At 36.2% G+C, this 11547-nt stretch overlaps 1 long non-coding RNA gene across 1 annotated transcript in view; it reads right to left on the bottom strand.

Annotated features, from left to right (window-relative positions):
* The window catches only part of LOC110396591, a 30921-nt gene continuing 19374 nt past the window's right edge, over positions 1-11547 (bottom strand). Inside the window, exon 2 of the long non-coding RNA XR_002437079.1 lies at positions 1-9835. This is a non-coding gene — a long non-coding RNA (uncharacterized LOC110396591). The remainder of the gene's footprint in view (positions 9836-11547) is intronic.

Raw genomic sequence — 11547 nt, 5'->3', positions numbered from 1 at the left:
TTAATGTTGTATTCCATTATTTATTTTTCCCTTAGGTAGCTTTAAGTGGCTTTACTAATAACAGATTACAATTACTACTTTTTTAAAAATTACATTTAAAGGCTGCAGTTAATTATTTTGTTATCTTAGTAATAATGAACTGTTTATGGCAAGTAGAAGAAAATAGTTTCCACTATTGTTTTTGTGATAATAGATGTCAGCAGTTTGATGCTAATACTTCTCGTGTCATATGAGTGCCACAGTAAATCACTTATTAAACAAAGAATAATTTAAAAACTTGCCCTCGCACAGTGAAGACAGTATTTCCTAAAATTTAAAGATCTCACTCTAAGAAAGCGTTGGCTGGTTTCTAGCTTGTGCTGCTTATCTTAAGCCCTCTACATATTGTGCTGGTGGCTACTTCTTATTTGAAATTGAATTGGCTGGTGAAAGAAAAAAGAACTAGACTGTTCAGTAACGTGCATCATTGTGCTTGATATCTTGAGTCAATGGACACATATATTTGATTTCATATGCTAGCAAATTGATAACAATGCAGTGCAGAAGTTCAGCAGAGGAGAATGGCAACTAGAGTTCTGTTTTTATCTATATTCCTTAATTAGACATATTTAGTAAAACTTCTATTTGATTTCTGCACCACAAAATCATTACATAGGTAGATATATGTATAATAATAATTATAATTAATTATAATTCATATAATACCTCAGAGACTGGCTTTGTCCTTTCTCTGCATATCATTGAATTTCTGGTTCAACTTCTAGTAGAAAGTCGCTACAGAATGAGACTTTTGGATCAGAGCCTGTGTGGGACAATGAGCTACACACATTTCTGAAGTATTGTACAAAATAGCCTTGACTGGCCCTGCTGGCATCCCGCATTTTAAATAGAAATAGTTCTTTCTACAGTTTGACTTACATCCTTACTAATACACTTGTTTCATGCTGACATTGAGTTTTATTCAACAATGAAGAAACATACTCCATAAATATCCAAATCAGTTCTGACAATGAAAATAAGAAATTTCATGGAAATATTGTTAAGCAAAAAATATCCATATATTTAATACTTTTTTTTGGAGCCTATAAGATTTTAGACATAAAATTATGGTAAAGAGAATGCATGTCATGTTTTCATATCCATACGCATGTCTTACCTAATGCTCACTAGAAAGTTAAAATGAACAGACTGCAAACAACCTGCTCTCTCTGCCCAATGGATATACTTAGAAAAAAAACACTTTCAGAATCCAAAATGCAACATGGAATGTCTGCAAACAGAAACTAGGGAATCCCACCAGCCCCAGTTGTAAGCAGACAGTACCTCTTAATGTGGCATTGACAAGGGACACAGCATCTAAGACCCCCCTATTTATAGAAGCTTGGGAAGATTTATAGCATCATAGAGTACATGCTTTCATATATAGCGTACATGATAATTCTTGTCTCTGTCAAAGTAATGTTTTTTAGAATATAAAGAATTTAGTACATTTACCCATCTAGTACTGCAACTTTCTAGTGAGTCATTTTCTTTATGGACTTCTGCAGAAAATCAAGTACATGTGGGTACATTTTTTTTTCCCCAAGAGAGATGTTTTTCTGATTTGGAAAAAAAAAATTCTATCCAATATCACATCTTCTGTCTTTCTGGAGTCACTAGGCAGATGACTTTAAAAAGGATTTATTATCTTTAGTTATTTAATCAGTAGAAATCCCTTCTTCAACAAACTATTTCCTTTCCTCAACAACAAAGCACTTAAAGTCTTTGCTTTCATTGTAGTAAATCCCTAAGCTTGTTTTTCATGACACAGTATATCCTACCTATTAGACGAGAATTGCAAAGAAAAAAAATATTTCCAGAGAAAGAGAAGGAAAAGGTGAGGAGGAAGCTGTTCCCAAAAGCTAATCCATTGACTGAAACTAGGAAGGAGTCACAACACAAATATTCGTAGTAATATTCAAATTTGCTGCAAAAAAAAAACCAACTTCACCTTCTCCAGAATATGACAAATAAAAGTCAATGATTATTTTAGCTAGTGTCAAATCATCCTTTGAATTTTGTAATCATAACAGTGCAGTTATGTTACAAAAAAAAACCAAAACAAATTAGGCTTGTAGGGGGAGGTAGTGGGATGGAGTTTTTATGGGACCAGATGGAATCACTAGGGAAGGTAGACAAGGTTTTCAATACTCAGAGAGCAGAAAACGATTCTGCTTATAGATTTTGTCTATCCTGATGGAGACTTGCTTCCCCTTTTCTCTTGTGGCATTTTCCTGATAGTCTTTTTTGAAAATGTCGTGGTCTTTAACACTAGACACTGAGCTGGAAATCAAGTTAGACATCTGAAAAAAGCTTCAAGGTTATTATTTTTTACTGATTGAAGATGATTCTATGAAGTATGTTGCAGTGGCATATTCATTAGAGAAAAAAAATCTCCTTGAGTTAACCCACATTTACTTAATGCGCGGGGACACAAGGGAGAAGAGGAAAGCTATAAATACAAGAAGTTCTGAAATGACACGTAATGTTATTTTTAAGTAACTAAACAAGATGCGTGAAGAAGTAAAGGCCATTGTAGGTCACTTTACTATGATTTTCCTGTGATTTACAGTCAGTGTTCCATCACAAATAGGTTCTGTTTACCTTAAGAAATACTATGACTAAGAAAGCAAACCAGTGACTTTGGTTCTGAATGCCATCACCCCTGAGTGCTGTATTTTTATCCCACAGCCAGATCCAGAAAAGTCAGTGGGCTACAAAGAAAGAATGGAATAGAGCAAGCAACAAAAACTAGCATGATAATTCAATTAAAATCACTCTAAAAAACTGAAAAAATTGCATTTCCTAGGAAAGTAGAAGTTGCTTTCTAAATCTGCCCTGCCCAGCCTTTTTAACTCTTGCCTTCTTTGACTTTCTCTAAAAGATCCAAGTAGCTCCTGGATTTTGGATCTAGTAAGTAAATCCAAGTAAGACTTTTCAGAAAATACCAAAGGCTGTTCTGTGTGGAATTGTCAGTACAGTTTTCAGTCACAATCTAAGAACAGTTTGGTGATTTTTTCATACCTGCTTGCTAGTTTTATGCTTCACAATTTTGTGAATATTTGCATGGGGATTGTGTAGTGTATTGCAGGGGACTGTGTACAATGTAGGTCTTTATTTTGCTTGCAATCACGACACACTTCCTGAAGAACTATGGCTCCTTCATGTATGGGAAGCCTGTCACAATTTAAGTACTGTTTTAAACATTAAAAAAACAAGTCCTGTTGACTTGCAAAATTGATGCATCTCCAGTTTTAGTTTTGGACGGCTGCAGCCAGAATGAGAAGGCCTTGCAGGCAACATATTGCCCACGTACAGGGGATCACCCTTTAACCCAATACTTGGTCCAGTCTGATTCTGACACTGTCAGAATTTTGCTTGCGTGGGCCACTCAAATCAGCAGAAGATGTTGAAGATAATTGTTAGGTATAGCAAGGTGCTTCCAGTTGATAGAGGGCTAAATCAAGAATCCGGAAGCGCAAAAGGTGATTTACTTTTGATGCTTTTACTCTGTAACACAGAAAATATGCCTGTTTCACTCATGGGTCTGGTATAACAATAATCAGATATGTCTACCTGCTTGAAAGGAGGAAATGGTGTTTGCATTCATGGACTCTGCTTTGTTTGTGTGTACAAATAACTGTATGCTAAGAAAGAGGGGAAATACAAATAGTATGTTCTTTTTCCAATGAAGACATGTTCCTCACTGTTGAGTGGCAAATTGATTTTTTTTTCCACTGCTGCAGAACACAGTTATTGGAAATTGCAGGGTGATAACATAGTGTGTCTCAGCATAAAATGGTTAGAGGATAAGAAATCAAAAAAAGGAAAAGAATAAATGCTTAGGGCAGAGGTTATCAGTTGCACTGTAGAATATACAAACTACATTAACTTCATTGTTCATCTGAAACTTATCAGCAAATAAAGTCATTTGGGCATTTAGTTAAGTGTAGCTGAATTCAAAGCACTATCAGAAAAGGAGAAAAAAAGCAAGAGTACAGATAGCCTAGGTTTCTACTAAGAAATGTCTGTTTCACAAGGTCATTTTTCACACTAGAGTGGAGGTGCAATACTAATAGGCAAAACCTGCATCCCTGGGCTGCCATTCTTGGGTGCCCTCTGCTATGACCTTCACTTCCATAGAACAGCTAGTGTCTAATTCTCTGCTGCCCTGCACTTTAATGGCCATTTACATCTGTGTAGACTTACTACAAAATACTAACAACTCCATGACTGAATGCAGGATTGTTGTTTGGCGGTATTTTGCCTACCATTATGGATGAAACTTATGGAGAGGGAAGGAAGGAGTTTTGCACAGCCCCATCAAATCTCTAGGAAGAGCTGCTATTTTTCTATTTCTGCTGTTTAGGGTGAGAGGGAAAGGGCTCTCTCTCCCATTCTGTTAACTATCCTTGTAGTTTATGGAAGTGAAAATGATTGTGCAAACAACATTGAGTCATCATAGCTCTACATCAGAAAATAAATCAACAGCTACAAGTAAAAAGGCATGGAATATTCTATTGGGAAAATATTGAGCTGTCAGATTACTCAGACTGCAGTATAATTTCTCTGTTTGATATACCTGCTTGTTGATGTTCAGACTTGCTGCTTTTGGCAACAGGATCAACATAAGAAAATATCAGTATTCTTAGCTGCAGAATTAATGTTTCCTCAACGTTATTTTTTTTCCTGTAAGCTGATCTATTTGCCTTTCAGCCATTAACAATCAAGACTGATAAACTGCTGTTTCTGAAGGGACTGAAAAAGCTCACCATTATTAACATGCATAAGATTATAGATAATTTTTAACGCCATTTCTCATTTAATCTTCAAGTTTACTGAGCAACAAAAGCCAGCATGAACAAGGCAGCCACAGGAAGGAAAGAAATAGCACGAGTGGAAAAGAAAATGTAGGGGAGAGAGTGAAAGGCACAAAGAAAGTAAACCTTAGCTTTGTGAATTGCTTCAAGTTTTTTGCAACTGCTTTCCCACACAGATCAAGTATTTATCTTGGATGAGGAGGGGGAGAGAAATGGCCATAAAGAAAAAGCAACCTCAAGACAGCAATCCAAAAAGTAATTTTTTGGGTGAGTGGCAAACAGATCTATATAGAGGTATTAAACAGTGTAGCTGCTAAAAAGCCTGAAAAAAAATCTTTTTTTTTTTTTTTTTTCCAGCAGCTTCATCCAAATCTGCAGAATTTTAAATAACCACATTTCTGTTTCCCATGTAACCTCCCAGAGCACTCAGCCGTTGCAGCTGGCATCTGCAAACACAAAAGGCCATCACCACAACGGACTTTGGGAGCAGGTTGCTTGCACACCCACCTAGTCATTTTCTCTGAAAAACAGCACGTTCCTTGCCTTTTGACTAGTGGGTCTGTGTGTCTCCAGCTTTACTTCACTCTTCTGACTTTGGGACTTTCATTCTCTAGAGTGGGCTAAGGCATAGCCAAGAAGCTGCTGAAGTCTCTTGACTAAAAATAAGCAAGATACCAGTTTCTAAGGTCTAACTTGGGATTCTATAATCTACTGCAGGCTGTTCTGGTTGGAGCTGCCGGCTGCCACCATTTGCTTTGATGCAGATCAAAGTTAGACATTTTTAGAATATTTCCGACTAAATGCTTAAATTGCTTTGCCTATACCTTTACCATCCACAGTTACTCTTTCAGTGCAGTCTATTCGTGGAAATAGTGTTAGAAACTTTCATGCCTATTTATTTTCTTTACAAATTCTTTGTGCTAAACGTGATTCAGAAACTAACAACAGACCATATATGAGAGCCTATGAAGTCACAGGCATTGCTTACTTAAAATAAGCTACTTAGTCAGATTTTTTATTATTGCTTCTGTAGATCACAGCCAATATTTTAACTTATTGTTAGTCTATGCTATCTGGAGGTCACATCAGCATCTGCTCCTCAGTGTGGCTCTGGTTCAGTTTCACTACAAATATTTACAGTAGTCAAAGTCAACACCAGTTCTCCTTTCAGTAAGGTTTTCAAATAACTTTGGGATTTGCTCTGGTCAAGCTTAGTGTCTCTGGCCAGTGGAATGCATTCTTCTTTTTATAAAGCTTGAACCACATTTTCATATCATTCCAGAAGCTGTCTTTTGTTTCTTTCTCTTGCTTTGAAAATAGACACTTTTAAGGTCCAGTAGTATGTTCCTAGAACTCTAGAGACATTGAGATTCTGACCAGCTCAATTTATCTTATAAACAATGCCAACAATTAAGAAATGCAGACATGTCATAAATTAGGCACAGAACTTCTAAAATTATAAATACTGACATGTTTCATGACTCTTGAGCTGTACCTGACAGTTGGGGTTGTACATCAGTAGCATTGCATTGGGTGTGCCTTTGATGTTGTTTTTTTCAGACCTACACAAATAATAGCTGGGCTAAAGAGGCTGTCTCTTAACCATTGGTCCAAAAAATTATTTCCAGGCAGAAGCTGCTTTCTTGTCTGTTTTATTTTCTTTTCTGACCTGACATCCATCTCACCCTCAAAGAGATGAACTCCTTGCAGAAGATTTGTACAGCAGGGCTGAAACCTCCAGAGAAAGTTGGTTATATAGGGGTTAAAATTAATCCTCAGTTAAGAGCCTGTACCTTGAATAAAATCTTGAGTTGCTTCTCAGCATTTTAACTCACTTTAGTCCATAAGTCTTCTAATCACTTAATAAAGTGATTCCTGTCATTCTTATGGATGTTTACTGGGTTTTGTTTGCTAACAGCTTGTTATTACATTGGTTTTCTTCTCTCAGTCTACCAGAGAGAAGAAAATTTGGAACAGACTGCTGCAATCTGATTCCACCTGTCTAAGCATAGCGCTACAGTGCCTGTAATATGTACCCTGAAATGTATAGCTTGAATCTGCAAGCTTCTTTCAAGCTCATCTTCTTATGGAAAAAAAAAAAAGATCAGAAAATACTGTCTTCAAGCTCAACACTCATTGTGCTCAATTTTCTCCCCTGTTGCTCTCACCATGTTATCAGTTTTATCCAAAACACTCATATTTATTCATGCATAGAGGTGAATACACTTCTAAAGGAAGTATTTAAGGAGACCTGGAGTTTACTATGAAGACTTTTTTGATGCCTAAAGTCTTGTTAAACATTTGCCAATGAGATAGTATGCAGGCCTCTCTGAAAGTAATGCCGCCTATTTATTTCTATGGAAACGACAATAGATACAAAGAGCACAGTAACACTATTTGACAGACCAAATTTACAGTTACAAAACACTGTTTCTGAGCACATTCACCACCATTAGCTGTACATTTTTGCTAGGAATGAACAAGAGCCTGAATGCTGTTCTTGTAAAAAGCTGCACCAATGGAAGTGACCCACTGTTTCAGAGATTCTATGATAACATCATTGCTAGGAGAATGTTGCCCACAAAATCTATTTTTCATCTTTCCAAACAATCTTTTACTTTGCTGATGCCTCTGTTGAAATGCACCATCCAGCACCCCACTCTGCTCACATCCACTGATTGGTCTCCATAAAGGTTCAGCAAGCATCAATGAATACCTATGGGTACCATTTTTAACTCATGGAGGAATTCAGTGATACACTTTTGCTTCATCTGCACTTCCATGTCAGACCACCCCTCTGCTGCCACCTGTCACGCTGCAACAACATGTAATGAAATACTTTGGGGAAGGTTCAACCCTTACTGCCATGCCACTAACATCCACCTTTGAGTTTATAGGTCAACATAAAATAGAAGGCATTACTTTTGGAGTAGAGCTCATATATTTATAATTCAAAGTTAGGATGAGTCCCAGCTTAGGTCTAGAGCTAAATGTCATAAAAACAGGAAATCTGGGGGGAGACTCTGACACTCCTCACTAAAGTCACCAAAATTAGAACACTCAAAGCTTTGAGCAAGTTGAAATAGGATCCCTACTTGTATTTTTTAGATGATGTCTCTACTCGTTTACAGGAAGGCACAGTTAGTCTATCTCTCATTAACAGATTTTAATTAAGCGTAAATGTTTAATAAGTGAAGTTTTAAGAGTTCCCACTTCCTTGGTTTCATTTATAGATCATATATTTTGAAGGACTGAAATGTAAAAAAAAAAAAAAAAATTGAGACCAGATGAAAAAGCAGTAACAATGAAAAAGAAATTATCTCTATTCCAGTTTTAAGTGGGGATGAGACATTAGGATCATTCTTTTTCTGTCTATGTATTTTCTCAGTTATTTCACAAGCCTTTTACTTTTCTCCCCCTACCTCCTCCCCTTCCCATCTCCCAAATGTCTAACCATTCCCTACTTTTCTTAACTGATTGAAACTGATTAATTTGTAGGTAGTTTTGGGAACCAACATTCACAACCCATTAAGAGTAAAGGTCTCTTTCAGCAACGTGTCATCTTTTGCTTAGAAACTGGGGCTCCTCTGGAAAAATATATGCTTGCTAGCAGCTCTCAAGGGGCTAAACAGGGGAAAATGACCTTCCAAAACGGTTGAGCTCCTCCAAGGAAAAGGAAGGAAATACAGTCTACAACACTGCCTGTGAAATGTCCCAGGCTCTGAGACTATGCTCTGTGCTCATTTGTTTCCCTCAGCCTTTGCAGGCTGAGCTTCATGTTCTCAAACTTTTCCAGAGACCTCTTGCCTTTTGATATCCAAAAGTTTCACCCCATAGAAAAATAGTGCAAGATCTGAAATGAAGCGGTGAGAGTTACCAACACAAAAGTCAGGATGAACCAGACACTAGCAATAGGCAGTTTTACAGACAGAAACAGTGATGGGAGCCGCTCTGCCTGTATACTTTAAGATGGTCATTTCCATTCCTAACTCACTCCTACTGAGCTCTTCAGTACTTATCCCCTGCCTTGTACCGGATGAAGCATACCATACTTCAGTGTCTACACTGTAACACGCGTTTCTGCATTTCTCTTTAGTTGTGAGCTTGTGCTTATCCTGGAGAAAAGTCAAGAAAGCCATTAGCCTACACTGGTAGCATTGAGGCCATCTAAATCATATACTGGAAATCAGACATTAACTTCTCCAAAGACTGAAGTCATTTGCCTATAGAAATACAGGGAAGAACTTTTTGATTTTCCCATTTAGTAGAAACTGTAGATAATGACACTGAAGAGACCATAAGTACCAAAAAAAGTTAATGCTTGCAAGTTTGTAGTGTATTACTGTGAGTGGCACCTGCAGTAGCAGCCTTTGTGAAGAACTGGACTGCCTTGTGATGGGATCATGCCACCTACATTTCTCAGAATCTTTCTTTCACCGGAGGATCATTGACCGATTTTTTACAAAAAGAAGAAATAAGCCTGACATCTCAGGAAAAGAATAGGCTAGGAAACAATCATATCTTCTCTGCTATGGTTTAAAATTAATGTTTCACTCAGAGAAGAGATGGAGAGGAAGCTTATCAACTCAGTGATAACTTATGAGAATTTTTTTGATCTTAACAAGAACCTCTGTGCTTCCGTGCATCAGCAATAAAGCTCCTAAAGGATTCACAGTTACTGTAATGTGCTTTCTTTCAAGGAACAACTTGTGTTTAAATTTAGAAGCTCATCTTCATTTATAAGTGTCACTGCAGCAAGTAAACATTTAATGTATGGAAACACTGATTGGAAACTCTTTACACTGGTTGGCTGCTGGGAGCGTATTATAACACTGATCTTTAATTATAAGCAATGAGTTTAAACAACAAAATCAGCAGTCCTCAGAAGTGTAGGGAGTTTTCTTCCAACTAGCTGCACAGATTCAAGTAGTTTGTCCAAGACAGCAGCATGTTTGACATCTTTTGGCCATCTTCTGCTAAGAAATATAAACATGAAAAGCATAATAAATTACTACTCAAGTTTTCCATTTCCAAAACTTCAGACTACTAGTAAATTCATTGTGAAAGGTAATGAATATTGCATTTTTCACAATTCTCTCAATACTTTTATAATGTTATCCACTAACTATGGAAGTTAGAGAAAGAGTATTGTGCTCTCCATGTAAAGTAAAGTGCAAGGAAACATTTTTAACTTCAGTTTGGCAAATCATGCTTTGAAAAATAATTGCACTGTTCACCTGACAGTGAGCACCAGCTTTTCCAGACAGACTACCATGCTGTGCATCTTGGTCTGACATGTTTTTACTTGATTTTATGACAGAGAAATTCCACTGAGCGAACAGATTCAACATTAGCATGAGAGAGATAAAAAACCTCTACTAATGGAACTTAGTCAATCATCAAGAGCAGCAAGATGTCTGCATTTCTAGATTGCTTTCATAATACCTGCTATTACTTGAATTAATTTTCATGTCTGAAGGATTTAACTCAGGTCATATTTGCAACTATCATCCAATTTAGTAATCAACAACCAATTTAGAAGTGCAGTATTTCTTGCATTTTATGTGCCAGTCTGCAGATACGTAAACTCAAATGAGCCAGATAAATTTTGCTTGAATGACAAAGATAAATCAAACACTAGTACGGTGAGTCACCTTCTTTTGTCCCAGACAAGGGTTTTGGATCCAGTGCTTAAATATATTAGCACTATCTATTCATCCATTATGTTTTGTGTTCTATGAAAAATAGTCTTATCAACATTTTTATCTCTTTTTTGATGGCTTCCAGATCCAAATTAATTCTGGTAGTACCCTACTGATGATAGTATCGACAGAACAAGATAATTAAACAGAAATAATACTCAACAAAATGGAAGAATTCTGTTTTAGTAGGAGCTCAGGGCAATGACAATGTTTTTCTATTTAATCCACAAGTGATTATCTAGAAAGGCCAAATGACCATATCAACACAAGTTTAAAAACGGAAGATTTATCTACCTTTATTGTTTCTTGTTTTTAAAAATACTGTACAGAAAACAGAAAATGCAGATGACAGGGAGAAATTAATAGAATAACTATTTATTTTTTAATATATAGCCACGAATAGAGAAGGCTGCACTGAGAAAACAAGGTCAACAAAGACAGATTTTCCATTTCTAAAAAAATAAAAAATTGAGTGGCTGTAAGAATTTTAAATAATCAGTATGTCTCTCTATGCCTCTATACTTCCATGAACTAAAATGCTCTTTTTGTTATTTTGAAGTATTATTTTCTAAAAATCTTTTTTAAAGTTTCTTTTTTCCTAATTTTTGTAAGAGAATACAATCATAAATTGTTTTAAAGGGAATTATTTTCAAAATTTTTAAACCTGTTTGATTTGTATAATTTTTCCAACTTAGCAAATCTGGTAAGGCAGAAAAGTAAAAAGCAAAAACCTTTGTGATTCTTCAATTGATTCTTTTCTATGGAAAAATAGATGGAAAACTATAGACACACAGAAGCAGTAAAATTCTCTGTCCAGTGTTGAAATAGAGAGATGCTTCTTATAAATATTTTTACTGTCACACAGCAAATGCTCTGTGCAAATAAAAATCTTCTTTAAAATTGTTATGCATGACTCTTCATCACACACAAAGTATTGGTTTCTTGTAAATTCCCATTCAAAAATGTTATAACATCACTACAGACAT

Source organism: Numida meleagris, chromosome 3 (genome assembly GCF_002078875.1).
Source record: "Numida meleagris isolate 19003 breed g44 Domestic line chromosome 3, NumMel1.0, whole genome shotgun sequence".
NCBI classification, from domain to species: Eukaryota; Metazoa; Chordata; class Aves; order Galliformes; family Numididae; genus Numida; species Numida meleagris.
Note: the sequence above shows the minus strand (reverse complement) of the source record. Positions and strands in the feature narration are given on the sequence as shown.